A 15,000-nucleotide genomic window follows, 5' to 3' on the forward strand; every position below is an offset into this window, starting at 1 on the left:
AAAAGAGAAAATCTTTTTTTTCTTTTTTTTTTTTTTTTTTTTTTTTTTTTGCAATAAAAGGAAATCTAGGTATTTGTTATTCAATTGCAATGTGTGCACATACGTGCACACACATATACACAAGTTTGTCTAGAAAAGTTAACTCGAGCCAAGTTACATGGCTAAGCTCTTGACTACGATTCTAACTGTAAACGAGGGAGCACGCGTTCTTGAAAGCCACGCGTCCGCATTTTAGCGGTTCATGGATTACATGTAAATGCACCTGTCTCTCTATTGGCCGACGTTCGAGGTGCCCTGAAAGGAGGTGCGTGGACTATCGTATATCGCGTGTTTCTACGGGTGCTTCTCGTTACTATGCGTTCGACTTGATTATCAGAGAATTCAATGCCAGTCCAATGATCAGTGTTAACATTTTTTTACTCTCTTGATTTAGACGCATATCAAGATTATCATATTATTATTTGTTATATAAAGATTTACATATTTTTTTTCTTTCTCTCTCATACGAAACAAAAATTATCTAAGATTCCTGATGAAGATTTAATTTTTTCTACAGCGACATTAACACTTCCAGATAATGTAATAATGTTACGTTCGAATTGGATCGATTGTTCTCTCTCTCTCTCTCTCTCTCTCTCTCTCTCTCTCTTTTTTTTTCTTTTTTCGTCGAATAACAATAATTCGTTCGAAAGAAAAATGATGGGGTATAGAGAGTATAGCAAGTTTTCCTTCTATAATTAGTCAATCATTAGGAATATGTAAGTATAACGATCGAGAGAATAATTGTTTTCTGACAGGATTAAAAACATATAAGAAATAAGCTAATGGCAGGATAAAATAGAATTCTTCCGTTATTAGGGGGCATTGCCTTTGAGCGATTAATTCTTTCAATCGATTCAACGTTTTATATATATATATATATATATATATATATATATATATATACACTAGTTTTAAATATTAACTCGTTTTCTTTCTCTATCTATCTGTCTGTCTGTCTGTCTGTCTGTCTGTCTGCCTGCCTGCCTGTTTGTCTCTATCTTTCTTTATCTGTCTGTAAGTATCAGTCGGATGAATTTCGTGTACCAGTTCGGAGAGCAAACGAGACTAGCCTCGAGAGAGAGAGTCACCGACCTCTGCTTTATTTCCGTACCACTTGCTAATGCCAATTCGATTACCACTTGTCAATTATTCCAGACCGGAGAGATGTTCTAATGAAGTCACCGATATGTTCTCTTGTGAGATTTGTTAGTCGTGTCATGGGTATTGTCCTCGGTAATACGATATAGTAGTAGTCATCTATCTATTCGTGTCTTCCTCTCCTCCTCCTCCTCCTCCTCCTCCTCCTCCTCCTCCTCCTCCTCCTCCTCCTCCTCCTCCTCCTCCTCCTCCTCCTCCTCCTCCTCCTCCTCCTTCTTCTTCTTCTTCTACAAATTTAGGATGTAAAAGAAGTAAGATGACTTGAAACGATAATAGAAAATAACAAGAAGAACAAGGAATAGAAACGATAGAAACAAGTATTAATGGCAATTGTTGTTTAACGACATTATTGAAAATAACAAATAACGTCAATAAAAACGAAAATTTGGCAAAATCGTAAAAGCAAGTAGTGCAATTGTTGTTTAGCCATATCGATGTTGCTACAGTTGAAAATAACGATCAACAAAGAATAACAACAGAAATGAGTATAGCGATAGATACAAGTAATAGTATTGTTGTTTAATAGCATTGGTTTTACCATAATAATTATAAACAACGAATGACAATATGGTAATAAAAAATGATAACAAAAATCAGGATAATGAAAAAAAGAAGTATTAGAATCGTTGTTTAAGTCATTGATAAGATGTTGTCATAATTGAAAATAGAAAATAACAAATATTAACAATATGAACGAGCGTAAAGATAAAATACAAGTAGTATCATTGTTGTTCGCTGGGATTGGTGTTGCCATAGTTGTCTGCCCTACATAACCATAGGAGTCTTTCGACCAATGAGGACTTATTGTACAAGCTTGTTCTCTGATTCCACCTATTACGGGACGCGCTTTAGAACGAGCTAGCTATGCTATTCTATGCTATGCTATGCTATGCTATGCTATGCTATGCTATGCTATGCTGTCCCTGTCCTGTACTAAACTATACTATACTACGTTACGACGTTCGTTTCGTTTAGAAACGATATCCCGCTCTTTATTGACGCTGCCAATCAGGTAATCGTGAGGCATGCACGCGCTCGCTACGCTTCATCAAAGCTCGTTTTTCCGTGGCCCAGTTCTGCGGTTAATCGGCCTGAGAGGACTCCTTCTTCTTCTCCTTCTTCTTCTCCTCCCCCTCTTTTTTTCGTCGTCGATATTTCCTTCTTAAGGTGCGTTCGATCGAATCGAACAAAATGTTCGCGAACGTTCGAGATAAAGAACTGTCTTTTAAAGTGTATATGAAAATATATATACATATAAAGTTTACTATAAGTTTCATATTATATAAAATTTGTTCTATTATAAAGTTTCTAGAATTTTATATAATATAAAATTTGTTAATATAAACTTATATAATTATATTAATATAATGCAAAATTTATATTTATAATATAAAAAGAAAATATATAATGTGATATTCACGATTTTAAAGTTTGATCAATATAATTACACTATACTAAACGTAAATACAAATTTTATGAGATCGATCGAGTAATATTTTTATTTGAAATCTGACTATATCTCCGTTTTAATTAAAGTTTAAATTTGAGATATTCCCAGCACAGATATTGAGTAATAGTAAATTCACCGTTAATTTATTACTGCAGGGTAAAACCTTTTGACGATTCGATTAAATTCTCATTCGTATTAGAACTTCCTTGTTTGAAATAGAAAATCGTGATAATAATAATAATAATAATAATAATAATAATAATAATAATAATAATAATAATAATAATAATAATAATAATAATAATAATAATAATAATAATAATAATATTAATAGAATCCGGTCATGAAATTACTGTTTTTTAATGTCGTAAATTTTTTTGATCTATTAACTATCACATAAAAGAATTAAGTTCGCATGTTAAAAAGATGATTGATCGAAATCATCGAACAATGTGATTTAAGATATTGAAAAAAGAAAGCAAAAAGAAAAAGAAATTGATGAAAATGGCGCATTACGATTTTCGTTACGATCGAATGAAAAAAGAACGAAGAGTAATGAGGTCATCCCCGTCGTCCCCATCGTATCTCAAGTTGATCCTCCGTGTTCATTGGCTGCTAAAGGCAGGTTCACACGCGAGAAATACTTAAAACCCACGATACTCCAAGTAGACTGGCAGAGAGCCGTTGGCGAAACGTTTATAGCAATTAGTACTAGGCGTGCTAATTCACGAACGTTCAGCTCGTTGCACGTCGCGGCGTTACGTGGGATCGAACCAAGCGAAACGCCGTTAACGTTCTTTTTTATCGCCAATACTTTCTATCCTTCTGCGAGAATCTCGTTGTCTCTTTTTAGATCCATCACACAAGTCTATTACGTTCTCTTCAGAGAACTTCAAAGATGAATCGCACTATTCATTTTACAGAACGAAGTATAATATATTTTTTTTTGTTTTTCTTTCTTTTTTCTTTTTTTTTTTGTCATTTTTCTTTCTCCTTTTTTTTTTTTGTTGCCCACATTCACGCCAATCGGGGATGTAAAATTGGAAACGTCTGAAAATATTCGATCGTATTTCAATTTTATGTTTGCAACTGTAACTGGGAAAATTCTATTAATTAGAGATTATCGTTTGGTTAAAAGATTAACCCATTAACTGCCAGCTACGAGATATCTCGTAGTATGTGCTGCAAGTTTAGATAGCTATTTCAGTTAAGAATTATTAGAAAGGATGAATGAAAAATGTATATAGTGTAGAGGACATATTATTTATCAATTTTTATTATATTATATCAGTAACCTAATATTATTATATTTTGTAAAACTTCATGTTTTCTTTAAAATAAAAGCATGGCGTCCAGGGCAAGACGCACTAAATTTGCGTGGCAGTCAATGGGTTAAATCGATCTTTTTGTATGATTAGAAGAAAAAAAAAGTTATAAACAAAATGTAACTCGTTAATAATGTCTTTGAAAATTCATTTTTTTTTTCTTTTTCTTTTTTTTTTTCCACGTGAAATCATAATCGGTAGATTGAATAACTATGGAAACGATATAATACGGTTTTTTTTTTTTCCTTTTTTTCCCTTTACAAATGTAAGCTTCGTTTGTATTGATGGATTGTGTGTTTTTCCACAAACGAAAGAACTTCTGGTTCCCATTGTATTATATCTGTATGCTTGCATGATGAGCGGTATTCTTTTCTTCTAACACGTACAAAAGTAAGATAATTATATATACTTTTGGTCTCTCATTACATAGGAGGTAAATATACCAGATGGAAAATAAAGGGTAGGAAAAAGAAAATATAAGAGAATTGCTAGATATAACTTGTATTTATTAGAATCTTTTCATTTTTAACATGATCATTGGGATTTTTCTTTTATTTTCTCACGAATCAGGCAATATAATAATTGCCGGGAGAAGGGGGAAGGGGGATTTAATAAACAATTCAAATACATGTTTACGTAACTTCGAAAGTACACATATTTATTGTGAATATTATGAATTGTAGTTCATGGTGACGAAACTCTTAAAAAAAAATTATATCATCCGATAGGGATATTAATATATTCTCATTATCTCAACGCTAAACGAAACGATATATATGTGATAACACTTTGATGCGTCAATATTTCATATACAGAGAAGTAGTTAACAGTAATGATAACTATAATACATGCCAATAGATGCAAATCTGTGATTCGTATAATTTTTATATAAAATCTTTTTTTCGAAAACTATACCTCTAAGGCAAATTTTGTTATTTTTAATTTTCATTTTATTACGTAGAATCTTATTCAGCTTGGCTTGCCTTGTTTTGGCTTGTATCAAAGATTACTCATAATAAATTAACTTAATAAATGAACTAATGAAATAAAATAACATTATGCTAATAACTTAAGATAAATATGAATAATACAATTCATCAGTGCAAACAAAGATTGTATTTGTATTAACAAAACAAATATTTATTATGCTGTAATACATAATACATACTTTTACATTAGAATGTAAGGTATGCTTTATAAGTATAACTATATATTAGTATAATTATATAGTTATATTAATTATATAATTTATACTAATATAATTATATTAATAATAAGGATACAAGTTATACCTTTAATGAACATTAAATTTTCGTATATAAACTAACGATTAATGATTTACTTGCGAATTGATGTAACATGATCAAAAACAGAAATACAATATATATATATCTGTCTAAGTTGAATATAAGAGTTATAGATTATTAATATCATATCATTGATTTTGCTTTTTCTTTTATTTTTTCTTTTTTCTTTTTTTTCTTTATATTCTTTTCTTTTTTTTTTCTTTTCTAGATCAAATAAAAAACCACGTAAAGATGAATAAAAAAAACAATCTAGGCTATCAGAAAAAAAAAACGCGCGCAATTCTTGGAATCTTTACTATCTTTCCAGAAGAATGTTCGCAATCTATTGAACCTCGACACGAAAATGCAATAAAAGTGCAATGATTCGATATAACGGGGTCATCTTGGAAATCCAGAGATCGCTTTGGCCCGTCGATCGTACGAAGATAATTGGATCAGTCGTGACAGTCAACGAACGCTCCATGTGGCATACATACATACATACATACATACATATATACATACATACATATCTAGCTACATATATATATATATATATATATATACTCGTATATATCGTTTGCTTGTGCCATTCAGTCATTCAATGTGTATATACTCGTTGCTACTGATTCTGTTGCGCTGTTACTCCTACTCTACGTACAAGGTCACGAGTAGACGAATGCCCGATTGATGATCTAACGAAGGGAACTCTTACAAGGGACATTTATATGTTGACGATCCTTCACGAAAAAAAAAAAAGAAAAAAAAAATTAAATAAATAAATAAATAATATTAATAAAATACAATAAAATAAAAGAAAATAATATGAAATAAAATAACATAAAAAGAAAATAACAAAAGATTACGTCTTCCTTTTCTTTCTATTTTTCTTTTTTTTTTCTCATTGTAAATCCGTTCTCAATGTAAATCCGCAAGGGAATATGACGCGATTGATTGGTAGAAATTATTGGGTCGCAGAAACCTGAAGCTACGTGTAAACTCTCCGTAAGAAAATAAAATGCTTATTAATTCGCATTAGGATAGAGTATCTCTCTCTCTCTCTCTCTCTCTCTCTCTCTCTCTCTCTCTCTCTTTTCTTCTCCCTCTCTTTTACTATCTTTATCTTTATTTTTCGTTCAAGTCGATGTAATACTCACAAATGCATTGGTATACCAGTCGTGCACCATTTAAGGCCAATCGCTAGGTGTACTTTCTATGGAACGAGCGAATTTCACGTTCCCAACGTGACTCTCTTTCTGGTGGTCAGAAACAACACCGTAATGCTATCCTCCTCCCCCTTTTCCTCCTCCTATTCCTTCTCTTTCCTCATGCTTAGCTCCGATCCCTGACACTTGGTACTTTTCATTTACTTCCGTGATTAAAACTCTGCCTTCCTTTAACTTGCTTCTTTCCCCTTGTTTCTGTTTCGTCTCTCTTTATTCCCTCTTCCATTTTATTTTTCTCTTTTAGGTAGAAAATGCCATTCAAGAAACTGGTTCTCTACGTTTCCACGAAATCTAATCTAAGCAGCAGAAAGAGAATCGCCGACGAGTGTTCTCCTGACCTCGAGAAAATCACTTTACGCGTCTTAAATGTTTATTCATACTTATAAATAAATAAATCAATCAATCAATCGGCCGATCGATTGAAATGTAAACGTGTTTGGGAATGCGCGAATAAATTTGACGTTTCTCTTAAACTGACGATGACGAGCATGTTTTTCTTTCTTTTTTTCTCTCTCTCTCTCTCTCTCTCTTTTTTTTACGGTGGCTAAAGATTTTCTATTTATCAGTCGACGATCAAATATTTGATAGTGATCGCGAATAATTTAAAAAGAAATTAAAAATAAATGTTGTATTTTTAATTCTTTAAATGGATCTGTAGAAGAATACAAAAAAAAAACAAAAAAAATACAAAATCAAAATGAAATAGCGTAATACTATTTAAAAACTAATGCGAAATTTTCTGCTATTACTGTTAATGCTTTTGAGATGATAAATTTTCTATATTGGAATTGTTTAAAAAATGTTAAGAAGTTAATTAAATTTCCCATACATATTTCGAGATTCTGTTAGACATGTAAATGTAACGTATAAAAATAGAAATGAAAAAAAATCATAATATTCTACTAATTTAGTCGATAATTAAAGAAATTCCTTTTCGCGTTTGGAAATCTCGATTTTTGTTCATTTTTTTTTTCTTTTCTTTCTTTCTTTCTTTTTTTTTTCTCTTCAAATCACGAAACTTTAATTAAACTTTGTGAAAATTCACAGGTCACTTAAACTTTTCTGTTCCCTTCGTGATTGCGCCTCGAAACGGTGTTCTTTTTTCTTTCCTCCCCCTTCCCTTTCTTTTTTAACGAAAAATCGATTACGTAAATGTTGTAGGTCAATGATATTTATCGGATGGACTCGATAGTACAGATTTATTTTTTTTTGAGAAATAAAATATTCTCGAACAAGTAGTTAAACTTTGGAAAGACATTTTTAACGATCCTAATGAACGTCCTTTTATGGTCCTCTCGAGATGATGATGATGATGATGATGATGATGATGATGATGATGATGATGATGATGATGATGATGATGATGATGCCTTGGGCAATTGTAGCAGTTAAGGAGGACCGAGAAGAAATTAAGGTCGCACGTTTGCACCTCGTTTCGATCTTCAATAGTAAGGTGGTTTCAGGTCGACTCCGATCTCTTTGTTCGAAAAGAATACCAATGAACGGATTCTCGAACGATCATGATTACCAATTTCGATTATTTGAAACTTCGCAATCGACTAAATTCAATGTATTTATAATTTGCATTAACTGAGACGTAATTATCAATGTTGACCAATGGAACGCGAGAATATCTCTGTAATATAATATATATCTACGTATGTATGTAGACATCTACATATGTAGATACGATACGTGGGAACTTGGAAATTTTCTCGCGACTCACTTAAATGTCAAACAATGACCCATCGATTGGATATATCTTTCTATACTTGTATGCATTTATTATCGTTGAAAAAAAATGCCACGTTCAATGCCGTCGTTAATGCATTCCATAGAGAAAGTACATACTCGTCCCTGAATTCCTTTTAATAGATTGTGTTTTTAACAAATATGTCAATCTCGTTTGTTTGCTTCTAAATTTACACATACCTTTGTATCTATTATATATGGATATTATTATATATTTATATATTATATATATATATATATAATATAAATATATGAAACACATATAATATGTACGTGTGTATATGCATGCATGTATATATATTTGTATATATATATATAAATATAAAATGATTTTCGATGAAAAAAAAGACAAGAAATCAAAAAAACAAATGTCAATAGGAAAAGATCTAATTTTAAATGTGTCTAGTTTGACATATCTTATTACACGTATTTATATCATTTCTATTGCGGTTGTGGAAAAAGAAAAAAAAGCAAACAAACAAACAAACAAACAAAAACCAGAAAAACGAGGAAAAAAACAAGTATCGTTTGATTCCTAGGACCAGAATGAATCACTGGTAATACGATCTTCAGAAGGGCAAATCAATTTTGTAATCGTCATCATCGCCGTCGTCGTCGCCATCGTCGTCAAGTAATTTTCTACGGAAATCAAGCACTGTGTTAATCGCGTCGAACGATGGAACAATAAGGAATACATTTCGCTTAGTAACGTTAAGATTAGAAATTATATGACATTTTCGCATGAGGCATAATCATACGCGTCATTGATACATGTTCTCCAAGTAAATGAGAGACCGTTTAACTCGTCATTTTAAATGATAAGAAGGAAGATTATACGCATTTGAGTTTGCAAAAACAAAAAAAAAAAATCAAAAAAAAAAAGAAAAAGAAATAAAAAAAGGGAAAAAAAATATATTCAAGAGATTTGGAAGAAAAACAAGTTGAGTACGAATGATTCCTTGATAAATCAAATTTATTCATTTGGAAATCGTGTGATTGCCTAACTATTTATCGTATATATATATATATATATTTATATATATTTATATATATATATATATATATATATATATATATATATATATAAAAGCAAGGTGTTAAAAATGTGTGGGATATTATGAGAAAGATAGAGAGAGAGGGAGGAGGGAGAGAGAGAGAGAGAGTGATAGAGAATGGACGTTCATTCTTAGCTACTTGACTACATATTTCTAAGCCTCTCTAGCTCTCGCGGTACCAGCCAGTACGAGCCAGCGCCTACGTCACTTTTTCTTGATCGCACGAATCCGTCTTCCAACGTACCAATTAACTCGCTCATTCGTTATTATTTTTTCTTTCTTCTTTTTCCCGTTTTTTCTTTTTCTTTCTTTATGTATTCTTTTATTTTTATTTTTTATTTATTTATATTTTTTTTTTCTTTTTTTACTTGTCCATTCGGTCCTTTTTCTTTTCGATACTCTAAGATGGAAACAATGAAATCTTCTCGATTTACTGCAACGTACATGACGATTGAAATCAATCTCGTTTTATATCTCGTTTCAAAAGAAATTTCTCAAAATGAGAGATCTCTCGATAATTCAAATACTAAATTAAATGACAAATTATATTTATACGTACGTATGTATATTTATATAATTCGTATATACGAATGGTATAACTTAAAAGAATTTTTACACATTCACGTTTATCGGTATGCTCCTATAAAAATATATCATAATAATCAATAATAATAATTATAATGTTAAAATAATAATAATAATAACAATAAGAATAATAATGATGGCTCTCATAATTCGTGTAGGAAAAGAGAGAGAGGGAGAGAGAGAGAGAGAGAGAGAAAAAACTAAAAAAAAAAAAAGGAAGAAAAGAAAAAAGATGTTGAGAAAAGAAAATAATTGAAAGTCAGATTAATTTCGAAAGAAAGAAAATAATTCATCTTATAATCAGACAAATATCAATGTTGTTGATCTCGGAACAGTAGTTAATAAGAAAAGGCGCGTTTGGTGTATGCTTACCAAGTGCGCATTCGGTGCACTCCTGCACCCCGTCCTCTCTCGATGCACATTCCCTCCCAACAGTCGCTATCTCTCTGCTGTGGTACCAGGCCGCACAGCCTGGCACGAACGCTGCACTTCCAAGACCGTGGGCTACCTCTTCTTCTCCTTCCTCCCCTCTCTCTCTCTCTCTCTCTCTCTTATACATACATATACACACACGCACACATATACATATACATTCAATAACTCGTATACGGCATAACATGCACGTGAATGCACGAGACACATACAAATACAAACACATACACATGTACATACCCATATAAAGCACATATACAACACAACACTAATGTATCCGTCACCTATCCTCTTTCCTCTTCTTATTCCTTTCGACTCGAAGAAGCCGTTCTCCTTAGCAAGTCTCTTCATCGTACCAGGATAGGAGATGTTTCCTCTTTTTTTTTTCTTTTTCTCCTTCCTTTTTTTTTTTTTTTTTTTTTTGTTTATCGCACGATTTATTAAGATTTATTTCTCTTTTTTTTTCTTTCTCTTTTTCTTAAGATCTATTTATATATATATACATGTATACACACACATATATATATATGTATATGTATATATAGATTACATACATATGCATGCGATATGGTGACCTATGTTTTGTCTATTCGTCCATTCGTATCTACATATTTATCGTTCTTCTTTGTTTCCTTTTTTATTATTTCTTATTTCAAGCTCGTATCTTGCTAAGGAACGAAACGGTGAAGTTCACTTCCGTCTACTGAACCCTTGAAAACTTGCCTTTATTATTTCATTAACGTTCACGTTATTACTTGATCGCATTCTGAATAAGTATATTTTCTATTTTTACATTTATGTTATAGTTTTTCTTCTACTTAACTGCATATGGTATCTCTTTAGGATATTTTCTAATATTAGATCTCTCCTAGTTTTTCCTTTTTGAGAATGAGAGAGAGAGAGAGAGAGAGAGAGAAAAAGAGAGGGAGAAAGAGACGACATAGTTTTGCAAGATCGGTGCTTCGAAGACTTGCTTTCTCGTCCAAGGACGAAGGATTCAAGGATCTCTATAATGGAAAAGTTTCTATAATAGTCTCTATCACCATCTCTCTCTCTCTCTCTCTCTCCCCCCCTCTCTCTCTCTCTCTGTTACTATTTAGTATATCAGTAGATCATAGTGAATCTAGGTTTGGTTTCTATTTTTTTTTCTTTTTCTTTTTCTTGATGATATTTTCCTTACTATTTCAGATCTGGTACATGAACGAATTGTAAAATCTGAGAATAAACGAAAGAAAAATGTTTGTGTTGCAAATATCCTGTGGCAAATAATATTCTTCTTGTGGTCAATAATATCCCAGAGTATATAATTCGGATGCATAGAGACGCATCTCTTTCTCATTCTCTCTCTCTCTCTCTCTCTCTCTCTCTCTCTCTCTCTCTCTCTCTCTCTCTCTCTATCTATCTATCTATCTATCTATCTATCTATCTATCTATCCGTCTATCTATTTATCTATCTATCTATCTATATCTATCTATCTATCTCTCGCATAATACACTTTCGTCTGTCACTCGTTACGGATATAGTTGACTCCGTAGTTATGTTACTAGCTAAGTCCAATCATCCATGTATGTGGGACACGCGGATATTCCACACATGCAGGATCGATGTTTCTCATATATATATATATATATATATATATATATATATGTATATACACGTATCCTATGTATCCTATGTATGTATATTACTCAATGAACGTAAACTCGGCTCGGTTGGAGCACGATTTAGTATCGAGATAGAGACGAATACTTTTGAGATACACATATACATTAAACATATAGATGTATATACATGCGTAATACACACACACACACACACATATACATATAAAAAGAAGATAAAACGAATGAATCCTTTTTAATCTTGTCGAGAATTTAAATTTACATTGAAACGAAGCTTTAATTGATTTCTTCATGAAAATTTTTTACTACTCCTTTTTAATCTTCGTCTAATTCGATAAAATGAAATATTATATATTTTACAGAGGCGTTTTAAACACAGACACCACATTCTCGTAGGAGAGACAACGTTCCATCAAAGAAACTTTTCTCCTTATTAAATACTCTCTGTTCCCTTATACGTAGGAAGTGAAGTCGTGTCACCGACATGTTAGATCATGTAGGATTATAATACTTGGCACTATATTGTTCGAGAACAACGCGGGTAGAAATTGTTCTTAAATGAGCCATGATCGAAACAAATCGAAAGACATTTTAATTTATCATTTTTGCAAAGTCCGTTCTATCTTTTCGAAATATCCTTGATCGTTTATTTTAATTATCGATGGAAAAAAAAAAGAGGAAAAAAAAAAAGGAAAAAGACAAAAAGATTGATTATGTAAAAACAAAAAATATATCTTATTTCGTAATTATCTATAGAATTATGTTTTATTACAAATCACAAATCCTTGAAATTATCCAAGAGAACGGATTGAAGTTCTTATGTTACTTACGTACGTTAAAAATTTGACTGAAAAAATTAATAACGATTGTTTTCATCGATTCGAATCAATGAGTCGTAATTACAATCTAACGATTGTATTTAATAAGAAAACATTTTATCGTCCTACGCGATTCCTTAATGTTTTACTATGGAAAACGCTTTCTTCCGTGATATTTGACTTGCTAAAAGATCGTGACTTTTTTTCAAAATTTCCGCTTTACGCCTCGTCATATTGAGATGACGAGCATGCGGAATGTTAAATACTTAGATTAATTTGCATAACTGCGTGCACAGCCGTGAAAAAAGAACAAAAAGAAAAAGAATAAGAAGAAGAAAAATAAAAAAAGATATACTGCGTCTTTCACAGAAAAAAAAGAAAAAAAAAAATTGAAAAGAATCCTTTGTCGTAATCTTTTTCTTCCTTCTTCTTTTTTCCTTTTTCCCTCTTCTCGAAAAAAAAAATGGGAAAAGAAAGCTCTTTCAATTATTGCGATTTTTCTATGACGAAGAAAGAAATCCAATTAATCGTCGCGTTTAATTGACGTTATCGATTGAAAAACGTATTATCAATGAAAAAAGAAAAAGAAAATAAAAATAAACACGAAACAAAGAAGAAAGAAAAAAAAAATGAATGAGTTTGGTAATTAAGTGTCATTGTCAGTTTCTGTTTACTCCTCATTCTTCTCCTTTATCTTCTTCTTCTCCTAGAACTATCGAAGAACTTGGATCGCAATGAAATCTCTTATACCACCTCTTTACATCGTCGTTTCTCTTATATATATATATATATATATATATATATATATATATATATATATATATACTACGAAGAACTTTCTCCCATTGACTGATTCTCAAGCAATAAAATGCTTACGATATCTCAAAGCGGAAGGATTCTTTTCGCAAGTTGAACGACCGTGAGCACAGAGAAACATACAGGGGGGAGGGCCTTCTCATTCGTTCTATGTATGTTACTCAACATGAGATCTCTGACATCATATTATATGAAATATTCTTGTTAGCATTTCGAAAGGATACATTTGTTGAAAAAAATAATAAAATGTCGTCGAAAGATCGATAGATGTATACAAAAGGAAAAAAAAAAAAAAAAAAAAGAAAATAAATAAATAAATTGTGACAAAAAATCCTCATACGTAAAAAAAAAAATTATGAAAAAGAAATCTTCTCTTTTTAATACTCAATATTCTCTTTCTTTTTTTTTTTTTTTTGTGTCTGTAACAAAATTATATAATATGTAAACGTCATAGTATTATTTATATATCAGTAGAATTACACTGTACAAAAATTTATATTTAAGAAATACAAAAAATAAAAAAGAAAGAAACAAATTTGAAACTTGTGATATGAATTTATAATTAAGTGTTTGGTATTTCAGATAAAATGAAAGAGAATTTTTAAAATATCTTTATATAGGTATTTTTGTACCATATATGTATAAAAAGAACAAAAAAAAAAAAAAAATAGAAAAAAAAATAAAGGAAACGTGGATTCAAATTTACATGGCCTAATATGATAAAAGATTAACATCGTTGTGTTATGTTATAACAATGCTCATTTTTAACCTGACATTTTTGTATTGTCATTGTACTATTGTTTTATCGTGTGACACGTAATTTGTTTTAAATTATATATATATATATATATATATATATATATGTATGTATAATTTTTTTTTCAATGTTTAAACTAACAACTTCGAAACAAAAGGAAGCTAGATTTCACGTTCGGGTCAGAAGTCTCACGAATCTCGTTTGAGGTCCGTTCTTTCGATCTTAGCTCGCTGAAAGAAGGAGGATAATTACATAACATTATCCAAGATGATGTTTCTCTCGGCGAGAATCCATGTGGCGCAAGGAAAAGTGTTTTTGAAGAGCGCCGCATTGAAAGAAGCCGCGAGTATCCCACGAGAAAAGAGGAGGATGGCTCGTAGATCCTAGCTGAGTTTCATTCGAGTTCTCTGAGCCGAGTTCTCTTAGAGCGGCATTAGAAACAGACATTTCCCTGGCATGGCAGAAGGCATTGAACCTTTCACCTATCACGCCAGTAACATCGTTCTCGACTCGATTCCCCACCTCTTCTCTCTCTCTCTCTCTCTCTCTCTCTCTCCCTCTCTCTCTCTCTCTCTCTCTTTCTTTCTTTCTTTCTTACACTTACTTGTCAGAGCTCGTTTACTATCCTTTAATTTACAGTGACTCACAAAACTATATAATTATACATATTTTTGA

General features: G+C 31.4%; 1 protein-coding gene across 1 annotated transcript in view; it reads left to right on the forward strand.

Moving 5' to 3' along the window:
• Positions 1-15,000, forward strand: part of mgl (low-density lipoprotein receptor-related protein megalin) — a 47,471-nt gene that overhangs the window by 11,585 nt on the left and 20,886 nt on the right. The window lies entirely within an intron of this gene.

The sequence above is a fragment of the Vespa mandarinia genome, chromosome 1, assembly GCF_050613455.1.
Source record: "Vespa mandarinia isolate Hongniang chromosome 1, ASM5061345v1, whole genome shotgun sequence".
Lineage (NCBI taxonomy): Eukaryota > Metazoa > Arthropoda > Insecta > Hymenoptera > Vespidae > Vespa > Vespa mandarinia.